Raw genomic sequence first — 13,817 nt, 5'->3', positions numbered from 1 at the left:
CAAGACAAATCACCCAAAATATGAAAGCCTGGGGTCCTCTGAACAGTTTGATGCCCAATATGTATAGGTTTACCTAAGCATGAGGCATATAGGGACCCCAAAATGTAGACACCCCATTTGAGCTATCAGTTCTGTAATTCCAGATACTGCAAAATCAACACATTTACATAGATTTGGGGGGGGGACAAAGGTAGAAAAAAGTATGTTTACCCCAGAAAATTATATATTTTCTAAACTTCGCAATTTTGGTGACATATCCCATAATCACCTCAATACTTTCACCATGCAGCATCGTTTTTCCCACACTATTGGGTATCAAGATAAATCACCCCAAATATGAAAGCCTGGGGTCCTCTGAACAGTTTTCTGCCTAATATGTATAGGTTTATCTAAGCACGTGGAATGTATGGGCCCCAAAAAAGACCCCCCCATATGGTCTGTAATTTCAGATACTGCAAAATCAACACATTTACATAGATTTTGGGGGGGCAAAGTAAGAAAAAACGTATTTTCGGAAAGTACACATTCCCTGAATCCAAATGGGTATGCATATCTTTCTACTCCAAAGCACCAATCCGGAAACTTTAAATTTGGCAATTTTGGTGACATATCCAAAAATCACCTCAAAACTTCCAACCTGCAGCATCGTATTTCCCACATACTATTAGGTATCAAGACAAAATATGAAAGCCTGGGGAACGCTGAACAGTTTGATGTCCAATATGAATAGGTTTACCTAAGCATGTGGCATATAGGGACCCCAAAATGTAGACACCCCAAGTACACATTCCCCCAAATCCAAATTGGGTATGCATATCTTTCTACTCCAAAGCACCAACCTGCAAACCTTTCCTAAATTTGGAAGCTGTTTTTACATTTCTGAAAATCGCCTAGAAATATTGCAGTTGGCCACATTTACTTCACCCAATTTCTTGCATACAATTGGAAAACACCCTTGATATTGATGCCAAGGGTCTACTGAACAGTTTGATGCCCAATATGCATAGATGAACCGAAGCAGCGGATTTTTTCCGCTGTCGATTCGTCTTCTGTGAACAAAAGCCCAGACTGTGCTACAAGATCGACTAACAGCACAAAGACCACCAAAACCATATATTTTTGTAAAGTACAAATTCTGACTAATCAAAAATTTGTTATTAGGTCTTTCTACTCCAAACTACGATACTGCAAAGCTACGCTAAAGGCAGTGGTTATTACGACATTTCTGAAAATCGCCTAAAAACAGTATAAAGACTGCCCCAAAACCAAATCACCTAAAAATATTGCAATTGGCCGCATTTATCGCATGCAATATCTTACATACAACTGGAAAACACCCTAAATTTTGACTCCAAATTAGTTTGTACTCCAAATGATCAAAGTGCAAACAACGCTAAAAAACTACAATGCAAACAAGCATAACATCATAAAAATCTATCAATGAAATAATAGAATAACTGATCCAACAGCATGGTTAGCGGTCAGAATGCTTGATCCAATCAACAGTTTTTAGCGGAATAACTAGAGGAAAACTGATAAAATGAAGAACTAAAAAGTATGTGTATGCTTGTGTATGCAGCTCTAAAAAGTGTGTAAATGTGTCTATATGTGTATGTAAGTGTGTAAATATGTGAAAAAGAATGTGAGTGTACAAAAGACAAAAAAAAACAGAAAAGCAAAAACGACCTTTAGTTACACGTGTAGTGTGTGAGTATTTCCATGTGAGTAACTGTGTGTAAACCAGTAAAGAAACACCACTTACCATTTCTGTGGCTGGGGGAGTCCTTGGCAGCATTGGAGGGCCCAAGATCGATTACAGGAAGTGAGTGGGTGGCGCTGGATCAAGTCCCATTAGGTCTAGACGTTCCAGCCATGTGCATGCATGTAAATATCTTTGAAGTCGGGTCCTGCGATATTCACGTTGCAGGACCGAGGTGGGAGCCCCATTGGATCGTTGCCTAGGGGGTTTGGGACATGGCAAATTTGCCTGCATGGCGGCAAAATCCGCCAGTGCAGCGAGGGAGCCCTTGACTGTGCAGCACGTAGGTACTACGTGCTTGGCAGTCAGAGCATTTTTCTGCCAGAACGTAGTACCTACGTGCTTGGCAATTAATGGGTTAAACATCATGACACAAGCAATGAGTTATTATTATGGCGTTCTGTAAGTCTGAATCAGGTGCAAAAGGCAATCAATTCACAGCTATAAGGAGACTTACCCATGGCCATTGGGCTTTATAACTTGTTTTGTGTAACCAGTTGCAATAGCTGACGTCAGAATTCCATTCCTGTGGTTCATAAAAAAAAAAATGAAAGGGCCAGAGTCTTAACTAGATGTTACTGGGCCCCAAAGCAAATTAAATTTAGGGCTCCTAACATATCCAGAGATTGTACTTGTTTACCAATATATGTCTTTATTTGGGCCTCATGGGCCCCTATACCTCCTGGACCTTTGTAGTTATGCCTCTGGAAAGGGCTACTTCGATTTAAAGTTAACTTTTTAATGTGTTGTAGTATATTCTTAGCAACTTTTCAATTGGTTTTCCATTTTTATTTTGTATTGCTACTATTTTTTTGTATTTTTACTAATTTTTAGCAATTTATTATGCCTCTTTTTCAGTCTCATTGTTGGGGGTCACTGACTCTGGCTTCCAAAAATGTGTTGGTCTTTGAGGCTATGATAATATTATTACATTTTATTTCATATGATTCTATTTAGAACCTTTCATCTTCCAGTGACCAGTTGCTAATATGATAGCCTAACAACCAGGTAGCTGATGACATTCTAAAATGGAGAGCTGCAGAACAAAAAGTTAAAGGGGTTGGTTACCTTCCAAACACCTTTATTCAGTTTAGTTATTTTCACATTGTTTACCACAAATAAAGACTTTTTTCAATTGCTTTCCATTTTTTATAGTGTAATGTTTCTGTCTCTGGTAGTTATGTGCGGGTCAGGTAAAACCCGACCCGCACACAACCCTAACCCGCCCTTCTTCCGTCTGCCCCCGCCCGAGCCCGACTTCCATCCTCCATTTTTAGACCCGCGCCGACCCGCCAATGACGTCACAAGAGGGGCGGGGCGAGCAGACGCGCGCCTTTAAAAAATGAAGTCGGTAAGCCGGCAGTTCAAGGTGGCGGGCGGAAAAGCAGGAAGAAGAGCTTATCCCGGACGCGCCCGGACCCGCAAATGGGAGTGCGGGGTAGGCCCGCCAAAAGCCCTACCAACAGGCCGGCCCGCACATCAGTAGTCTCGGGTGTCTTAGTCTTGCAGCTCAGTAATCCAGGAGCAGATTCTGGACTGTTACAATTAGATACATTTAGTGGCTACATGAGTTGATAAATTTATCAGCAGTATCTTTGGAATATTAGCAACTATTATATCAATTCTAACAGCCGCCTTTAAAGGGGTTGTTCACCTTTGAGATAACTTTTAGTATGATGTAGAGAGATATTCTGAGAATTTGCCATTTGTTTTCAATTTTGATTATTGAAGGTTTTTTTTAAATTATTTAGCTTTTTATTCAGCAGCTCTTCAACTTGGTAACTGGTAACTAGGGTCCAAATTACCCTAGCAACCATGCATTGATTTGGATAAGATGCTGGAATATGAATAGGGGAGCCCCGAATAGAAGGATCAGTAATAAAAAGTAGTGATAACCATACATTTGTAGCCTTACAGAGCATTTGCTTTTTAAAAGACGCCCATTTGAAAGCTGCAAAGAGTCAGAGGAAAAAAGCAAATAACTATAAAACTATAAAAAATAAATAATGAAAACCAATTGAAAAGTTGCTTAGAATTGACCATTCTATAACATACTAAAAGTTACCTTAAAGGTGAACCACCCCTTTAATCAAACTCGGGGATTCTGCTTGGAGGTGACAAAGATAAAAAATGTACCAACTAAATGTATTAATTTAGAACAGTTACAGAGCTGGCAACCCCTCCCCCTAACCCCCCGAGCTGCTTTAGAAGGTGAAAATTTTCATTTTACACTCCAGTATTAAAAAACCATCACAAATAGAAAATAGAAAATAATTGCAAAAAGTCTTTATTTCTGGTAACTGAAAAAAAGTGTTTGAAGTTGAACCCCTTTAAAGTAAAGGCAAACTGCTGTTGATTTCAAAATTTGTAAAACTATTAAGTAAACATGAGCTTGTCTGCCACTGATTTGCCACCTGGTCATTTTAATACCAACCTGGCAGGTAAAACTGATATACAAAATTCAGGGGTTGTGGAAGCACTCTTAAGGCTAAATTAAAGTATATTTAAGTATAATGGAAGTGCTACTTACAATACACTTCCCTTGGCCCCTGCCTCATAAGTAATTCAGTATAAATGCAAGTGCATGTGTTTATAGACAGGGGCTTTTAGTTACAAATTATGATCATAAAGTGGAAAAGCCACCATACCACGTCAAGGTAAACCCTAACTTGTTTACCTCTGGTCATAGTAGTATAAAGGGTCTTGTGCCTCTCTGCATAATAGCATTAATTGAAGTAAATGTCTGCTGAGCTTTGGTTTCAATCTGATTTTGGTTTAAATCCTCCCCCGCCGCCACTACCTTGCGGCTTTTAAGAGGGAGTAATTGCCCAAACCAACGCCCATTTTTTTAAAACAATGTAATGACATAGACATAGACATAGTGAAGGCAAAGTAAAACCAAATGCACAGGTGTATATAAGTATATGTGTCAGTATGGATGTAAATAACTGAAAATATAAGAGTGAACTAAAATAAATAAAGAACAAACAAAATTAAGTGTAATAATAAGTGTAGTAAGTGTAAATGGATTCAGAGGTGTTACTCGGTGCAGTTAAAAACATAGGACCACCATTAAATGCTTTATGTGAATGTAATAAATAAGATAGTGAGAAAAAAGCTAGGTATCCTGGCATTTTTCCTTTGGTGACAACCATAGTTGCTTTATGTGAATGTAATAAATAAGATAGTGAGAAAAAAGCTAGGTATCCTGGCATTTTTCCTTTTGTGACAACCATAGTTGCTGTAACTGAAAATAACTTTCTCTCATAAAATTAGTGCTGGAAACCACCAAAGGCACATGGTTCGCTTTATTGCCCATGGGGAATCAGACATCCCACAGTCAATAATGTGCCCCCAAAAAAAACATTGCATTGAAGGATACAGGAATCATGCTTCCTTTGCCATCAGAGAAAATGCATGTGTTCTATTATCCTAAAATGTATCTGCTGTAGTTCCAAAAAATCTATTTAAATGGAGGATTGTACATGAATAAATAATTTCTGTTTATAGCATAAACAAAACATCAGCCCAGTCATGCTTTAACTGGGAATCTGGGTAGCTTAATGGGGCTACCTAACTACATGTATTCTGTGCTCTGGTAGCTTTGCATTGCTTTCCACTGTGTTCTTCTAAGTGACAATTTATGTAGTAATCATTATAATTTAGCATGCAGCTCTTTACTCACTGGGATGGTGACCAAAACTAAACACACAGAAAAAAAAAATAGCCATATGAATGAATTGGACCAATTTATTCATTGGAATGCACCACATGGTATTCCTAGCACAGAGTCCCATTAAATTTAGAGCAATGCAAACAGTGTTTTGTCACCTAATCTGCTCGTTTTCAGTTGCCCTGCCATCATGCCATAATGAGATCATGTTGTCATGGCTGATTCTGTTATTGCCTTTAAGAGTGGTGGCAAATGGGGAGATTAGTCCCCCACGTCAAATCTCCTCTACTGTGGGCTTCTAATCTCCCCACACCTCGTGAGTCAACTTGGGCAACTTCAGAAATCCGAAGCAATCCCACCTGTGATTCGTATTCTTGCAGACGGGAAGGCAGTGTGGGGAGATTAGTCGCCCGCAGTAAAGAAGACTTGTTGCTGGGTGACAATCTCCCTGTCTGCCACCACCCTTAAAACAGCTTATTGGCCCATGTGTGGGGCCACCGACGGGCTTCCCCGATTGATATCTGTCTGAAAGTCGGCCAGATCTCGATCGGGCAGGTTAAAAAATCCTGCTGGATCGCTGCAGCATCTGTGTGTTTATCCGGTCCCGCGATCCAACCGCCCGTATCAGATGCATTATGATCCAATCGTTAGGCCCTAGGGCCCACGATCGGATCAGCCCAATGTGGGCATATGGGGAGAGATACGTTCATTTGGCGACATCGCCAAACGAGAGGATCTCTACGTCTATGGCCACCTTTAGATGATTTCTTGGACAAGCATAATATCTAGGGCTATTATGATACTAAAATCTACATTTAATATAGATATTCATGTATATATATATATATATATATATATATATATATATATATATATAAAAATTTGTGAGTGTATGGAGGGGTCGGTGTGAGTGTATGTATGTATGTGCACTGGGTTACATTTGGAGGTGTTGAACTTGATGGACCTTGGTCTTTTTTCATCCTAAACCTAACTATGTAAAAGTTTAGTCATTCTTCTGCAGTAAAATGTTTATTTAATATTACAATTGCCTACCAATACATTCACCAACATGTTAAAGGAAAATTAAAGCTAGATATATAATATAACAACCAAAGGTCCATGCCCCATTCTGAACTACATCAGTGTGCCCAAGCCCAGTACAGCACCCTTTGCCCTGCCTGTTGCCAATAGCATGTATTACAGCAGTGTTAGAGGGCACAATGTGCAAGGTGTGATTGCACAGATGAATAGCACAAAAAATAAAGAAATACTCTTGTGTTAAAATGAAATGAAAAATGGGTTTTCTACTTTTTTTTTGTATTTTAGTTATATATTCTAGGCTTGAAAGTGTATACTGTTTTGATTTTTTAAACACTGTATATGTTTGTTTGGGAGTATGTGTAGTATGTATGTGGTCTGGGGCGTAACAGGGACATCTCCTTATGTATGCATTTCTTTCTTGTATGCAGAAGAGATGACAATAAATATAACTGTGACTATGACTATGACCATCTTGCCCCTTAATTTTCTTTCTGAAGCATGCAGAACTGAAGACATTCTGGAACTGGTTTCAACCACCCAAAAGTTTTGATGTAACAGTGCCTCGCTAATTTAACTTAATTGATCTGTATTTGATATAGTAAATTAATGAAGGAAAAAGTGTGCTGATAACAAAAAACGCACACCACCTACATTTTATTGTGTGTTCTGACAGATTAGTATGATTTATAAAAGTGGCACATGAAAATGTCATATGACTTCTTGTACTGTGTAGTCATAGTCTTTCCATTTTATATTTTATATTCACAACTTTTTAAGCAAACATTAAGGGGCAGATTTATTAAGGGTCAAATTGAAAATTCTAATTTGAATTTTAGTTTTTAGGAAATTATGCAAACTCGATTTAAGTTTTTTAAAAATTCGAATTTGATTTTCGAGATTTATCTTACTCTGGACTTTTAAGAATTAGAATTCAACTATTCGCACCTAAAACCTGTTGAATTATTGTATAAGTCAATAGGAAAGGTGCAGTGACCAATTTGGAGTTGTTTGTAGCCTTCCTGATATTCAAGTTTTTTCTGAGAATTGAGTTTGGTCGAATTCGAATTAGAGTTTTCGCGACGGTAAAATTTGTCCGAGTTTTACATATTAGATTTATTCGAAATTCGACCCTTAATAAATGGGCCTCTGAAAGCTAGCAAATAGATTTACACATCATCAATCCCTCTTTATACAAATAAAGGTATGGAGCACTGAACTGTTCTTTCATTCATGCCTATACCAAAACTAGGGTGCAACTGTAGCTGTCCTGAAGCATTCATATTAAAATATGCATATTTAAAGTTAGGCCCATAAATCTTTCGGACAGAGACAACTTTTTTTCTAATTTTGGTTCTGTACATTACCACAATGAATTTTAAATGAAACAACTCAGATACAGTTTCAGCTTTAATTCAGTGGGTTGAACAAAAAATGTGAGGAACTAAAGCCTTTTTTTAACGCAATCACTTAATTTCAGGGGCTCAAAAGAAATTGGACAAATTAAAAAACTGAAAATAAAATGTTCATTTCTAATACTTGGTTGAAAACCCTTTGCTAGCACTGACAGCCTGAAGTCATGGACATCACCAGATTCTGGGTTTCCCCCTTTTTAATGCTCTACCAGGCCTTTACTGCAGTGGCTTTCAGTTGCTGTTTGCTTGTGGGCCTTTCTGTCCGAAGTTTAGTCTTCAACAAGTGAAATGCATGCTCAATTGGGTTCAGATCAGGTGACTGACATGGCCATTTAAGAATATTCCACTTCTTTGCTTTAATAAACTCCTGGGTTGTTTTGGCTGTATCTTTTGGATCATTGTCCATCTGTATTATGAAACGCCTCCCAATCAATTTGACTGCATTTAGCTGCATTTGAGCAGACAGTATATGTCTGAACACCTCAGAAATTATTCAGCTGCTTCTGTCCTGTCCCAGTGCCACTGGCAACCATGCACGCCCAAGCCATCACACTGCCTCCGCCATGTTTTAAAAATTATGTGGTATGCTTTGGATCATGAGTTGTTCCACACCTTCTCCATACTTTTTTCTTGCCATCATTCTGGTAGCGGTTGATCTTGGTTTCATCTATCCAAAGAATGTTTTTCCAGAACTGTGCTGGCTTTTTTAGTTGTTTTTTTAGCAAAGTCCAATCTAGCCTTTCTATTCTTGATGCTTATGAGTGGCTTGCACCTTGCAGTGCACCCTCTATATTTACTTTCAAGCTGTCTTCTCTTTATGGTAGACTTGGATATCAATATGCCTACCTCCTGAAGAGTGTTGTTCACTTGTTTGGCTGTTTTTTAGGGGTTTCTCTTCACCATGGAAATGATTCTGCGATCATCCACCACTGTTGTCTTGCGTTGCTGAGTTCACCAGTGCTTTCTTTCTCAGGAGGTACCAAACTGTAGATTTTGCCATGCCTAATCTCGGATGGGTTTTTTCTGTTTTTGCAGCTTAAAGGGGTGGTTCACCTTTAAATTAACTTTTAGTATGTTATATAATGGCTGATTCTAAGCAACTTTTCAATCGATCTTCATTATTTATTTTTTTTATAGGTTTTTAGTTATTTGCCTTTTTCTTTGGATTCTTTGCAGCTTTCAAATGAGGGTCACTGACCCCATCTAAAACCAAATGCTCTGTAAAGCTAAACATTTATTGTTATTGCTACTTTTTATTATTCATATTGCTATTCAGGTCCTCTCCTATTCATATCCCAGTCTCTTATTCAAATCAGTGCATGGTTGCTAGGTTCTTTTGGACCTTAGCAACCAGATTGCAAACTGGAGAGCTGCTGAATAAAAAGCTAAATAACTTAGAAACCACAAATAATAAAAAAATGAATAAAAAGCTAAATAACTTAGAAACCACAAATAATAAAAAATGAAAACCGATTGCAAATTGTCACAGAATGTCTCTCTCGATATCATACTAAAAGTTAAGTTGAAGGTGAACAACCCTTTAAGGATGGCTTGTTTCACCTGCATGGAGAGCTCCTTTGACTGCATGTTGCAAAATCTTCCTCCTCAAATCATCTCCAGGGCTTTTATCTGCTTTATTGATAATGACAAAACAAAAGAATTGCCCACACCTGCCCATGAAATTGCCTTTGAGCCAATTACACAATTTCTTTTGAGCCCCTGAAATGAAGTGATTGCGTTAAAAAAAAGGCTTTAGTTCCTCAAATTGTTATGCTATCTTTTTGTTCAACCCACTGAATTAAAGCTGAAAGTCTGCAGTTAAACTGCATCTGAGTTGTTTCATTTAAAATTCATTGTGGTAATGTACAAAATATAAAAATTACTGAGGTATTGCATACAGATAGCACCTGTTTTATTTGCTAATCTGCCATATGCATCCTGCAGATATGGCATGTACTGCATTAGTGGTAAACACCCTCTCGTGTTTCATGCAGTTGTATGTCTACTGCAGGAATCTGGAAAGCTGTGCCCTTTTATGCCTGCAGGGTGAGTTTCGGTAGAATGTTTGGCAGAAATTATCATAACCCGTCTAACCAGCCTGGGAGGTGAAGGGTGAGTTTGTGCTGTTTATAATATCTTAGTACATTAAACCTTAAAGAAGCAATCAAAGTAATGTTTTCATGGCTATGCCATATAAACATTTAAATCCAAAATTCAAAAACAGATATGTTGGGAATGTAATATTATCTAGCCATAAATACTCGAGGAATCACTAAAACAGACAAACTAAAATTACTAATCATTAAATCCCCTGTTAAATGTTGGTGTTAAATAAAACAAGTATAGGCAGGGTTTTCTGATCTGCATATGCAGAGAAGGGGAAGTGCAAACACAGTGAGTGAGTATCGGCCTAAACGACATTCCTGTGAAAATTGAATTTTTAAGAGTGAAACTTGCTTTTCTTTCCAGAATTCCTACTGTTTTGCATACAAATGTGAAGAGTAAGGATGCACTGAAAACACAAATTTGGGATTTGGCCAAATCCTGATTCTTTCATGAAAGATTCAGGTGAATCTTGTACCAAATCCAAATAAAAAGAACAATGTATCCCTAGAGGCGAGGGTCTGCTTTTTGGAATGGTCCTCTTTATTAAGTTATGTTTTAAAAAACATGCATCACTGTGTAAACTCATATCAGACATACCTGCCTAAAAATGAATGTATGATTACAGGTACAGGGACATTATACCTGTATGGTTCCTATAGTGCTCTTTGCATTGTGTTTTTTTTGCCAGTACCATGGCTCTCCTGCATGGTGTATATCAGACTGTTATATGAAGAAAGTATAGGTTTATCATTTTATACATTCTTAGTACAATTTGGCTTTTTCTATAATGGGTGTTAAAAAGTATGTTTGGAGTAATAATTATTACTTTACTGCAGTTTGTATATTCACAGTTGTATAACTGTTTCTTTAAACAGATTTTCTTGCCATTATATATTTTCCTGTCTATCTTATATTAAACATGTCCTAAGTTCCCTTCTTCCCTTAAATGCAGGTCATTTTATTAAAGGAAGTATCATACTTAGAGAACTTTTTATAAAAATGTACAAAGTTGAAATACTAAAACATTTTATATACCCATAACATGTGTTCTTCTCTAGTCCTAATTGCTCCATCCCTCCTTCTCTCTATCCTTGCCTCTCTCCTGTATTTCTGAGGGTGGAGTTTACAACAGGAAGGCACAGGTGAATCGTATTCAGTCCAGCCCTATATTCCCTCCTAGCCATTTCTATTCCCACTAGCCATTTTCTATTGACTTCCCTCTCACCTAGGTCACTTTAATCTTTTCCTCACTCTCGCTGCTTGTCTTGAAGCCAGATATGGCTGTGCGGTTCTAGGTATGCTGAATGTAATTTTACACCTGCCAGTAAGACAAGGTAAACAATGCCTAGGGCAAACTTCTCCTTAATCCAGAAATAAAACTGTTGCAATTATGATGGCAAGCAAAAGTATAATTTTTTAGATAAATTACTGCTGGCAAAAGCATGCAGTATGAAAAAGTAGAAGTGCAAGCTGGCTATTAAACATGTCTGAATTTATTGATGCATTCTTTCTAAGGATAGCTCTGAGACAACAAAACAAAGGAATAAAAAAAAACACCTGACTTAAGGTGAAGCTTTGCTTGTAGGTGTGTGTGTGTGTGTATATAAATATATATGTATAATGTAAAGTACATGGTATAATGCACCAGTAACTGTAAATTATATACTGAAATCATTTAGGATATATTTCACAGGTTATTATAAATATATTATCATTTGTAAAGTTTAATATTTAATTTGGTTTCCAGTAAGTTCAAAGTAGTGCATTATTCTGTGAGGCATGCTGTTATGGCTGCTCCAAAATAGATACAAATTATTGTGAGATATTGGGAGTTTGCTAATTTTGTGTATTATACAAAAACAAGTGTAATCCCAAGTGTAATTGACTAATTTAAATTTTCTTATTTATAGTAGGGTACCTTAACCTCTGTATTAGGTACAAACCCTTTTACAGGAAACTAACCTCTTAAAATATATGGACATTGATAGCTTTGCCCTTTACAGTTTTTTTTAGGCTCAACAGAAATTTGGAGTGCATATTAGTGGCTGTTCACCTTTACTAAACCTAATTTGTTTTCTTCTCACATATAAGCTCTGTAAACTAGTATCCCAATATTTCCAAATGGATCTCACATGACACTGCAACCTGCAGTGAATATGTAATTTTATTCAAGATCCCAGCAAATGTTTTTGGGCAACCCCCTTCTTCCAGTGCTCTCAAAAGCACTATTATACACATTACCTTATCAAGCGGCAGACTTACAAAATAGAGCACAGCCTATGTACAAACCCTATACCACTTTATAAGGCTGCTTCCACACCATTCTGATTCTTGGCCTTCGGATAGAATAAGGCTGAGAATCAGCTCTTATACTTGCCTCAAACTCCCCATGTGACTGTACCCGGAGACGATGTGTTGGTCTAGGTGCAGATAACCCGGGTGGATTATTGTGCTGAAATGCACGAGTATGCATTTCTGAATCTAATTCTGCTTCCTGTGCCTGCCCCCAGGCAAATGCAATGGCTCCAGGTGCAGTCACACAGGTAGGCTGAGGGAGGTGTATGGGCTGATTCTTGGCCTGCAGATAAATGCAGAGAATCAGACTAGTGTGGCAGGAACCTAATCTGTCTAAATTGAGAAATTAAGTCGGATGCAATTAGCTGTCGTCATTTTGAACAAATGTATGTGTATTTTAGTCAACAACTATTGGATGTTATACCTAAAAATAAAACAAACAATTGCCTGACAAGCGGTTATTGTAAATTGTAGTAGAGGGCAAATTCTGGTGTTATGAACCTATGTTCACAATAAGGAATAAATATGCACACAATGCCTTGTTTTTCTTTTTTGTTTCTCCTATTACTTAATCCATGGCCAGATATAACTTTGGCTCTGATCTACCTCATTTCTACAAATTGGAAATTTGAGACTGACAGTTCTTCCCATTTCTCTACTCACTTTGTAAAACTCAGAACCCGCCAGGGCCACAAACACATTTTTAGTTGCAGTTGCTTTCCAGTGAAGCATCTTCCAGCAGTTGCAGATTCCAAAATGTTCAGTTGTTCAGTTCAATAGCATATGACGTATCATTTTTATTGGTGTTTACAAAACTTCACCCAGTGTAAACTACAGCACCCAGTCAGAATTTTGGCTTCATTATGTTTATACCACACTGTGTGTATTCTCTGTTGAAGTTTTTTTTTAACTGGCAGAGAATCACCAAACTTTATTTTGGAGCCTGTCCTTTGCAATAATATAATCTGTCTGTGGCAGATGTGTAGTAAAAAGCTGACCTTAATTTTGCACCTGATTTTTCTCTGACGCAAGATGCAATGCAAAGCAATGCCCTGGAGGAAAGTGATGGGTAAATAAGTATCAAAGCCTGGATTTTTCTCCTAGACATTTTTAGTTGGGTTGTAGAAATAATATATGTATGGGCAATCCTGAAAAATCATCCCTGGTCATGGTGCCATGGGGAGAAATAAAGTACCGATAGGATCTTTGCAGTGCATGCACATGAGACATATAAGAGCGTACTAGTCCCATTTCTTTAAGGGAAGTTATGGTAAAGAACTACACTGCTGTGTAACATTTTCTTTGCATATGAAAGGAAAACACAGGGAGTCACCTGAACTTCTGTAAACGTATTACGAGTAAAGGGGTGCCCTAGACAATGTTGGAATTCAAGGGGGATTTGAATTGAAAAGCTCCAAAGGTCGCTGGCTTAGAGTCCAGGAGGTATCATTAGCTGTGGTGTATAAAGAATTCATACTCTATGCATAGTTACAACAAAAAATGTTGTTCAATTTCCTCTTGCGCTCCGCTC

At 37.7% G+C, this 13,817-nt stretch overlaps 1 protein-coding gene across 1 annotated transcript in view; it reads left to right on the top strand.

The window, feature by feature from the left end:
* Positions 1-13,817, top strand: part of tjp3.S (tight junction protein 3 S homeolog) — a gene marked incomplete at its 5' end in the record, with an annotated part of 47,221 nt that overhangs the window by 3,336 nt on the left and 30,068 nt on the right.

Source organism: Xenopus laevis, chromosome 1S, assembly GCF_017654675.1.
Source record: "Xenopus laevis strain J_2021 chromosome 1S, Xenopus_laevis_v10.1, whole genome shotgun sequence".
In the NCBI taxonomy this organism is placed as follows: Eukaryota; Metazoa; Chordata; class Amphibia; order Anura; family Pipidae; genus Xenopus; species Xenopus laevis.
Note: the sequence above shows the minus strand (reverse complement) of the source record. Positions and strands in the feature narration are given on the sequence as shown.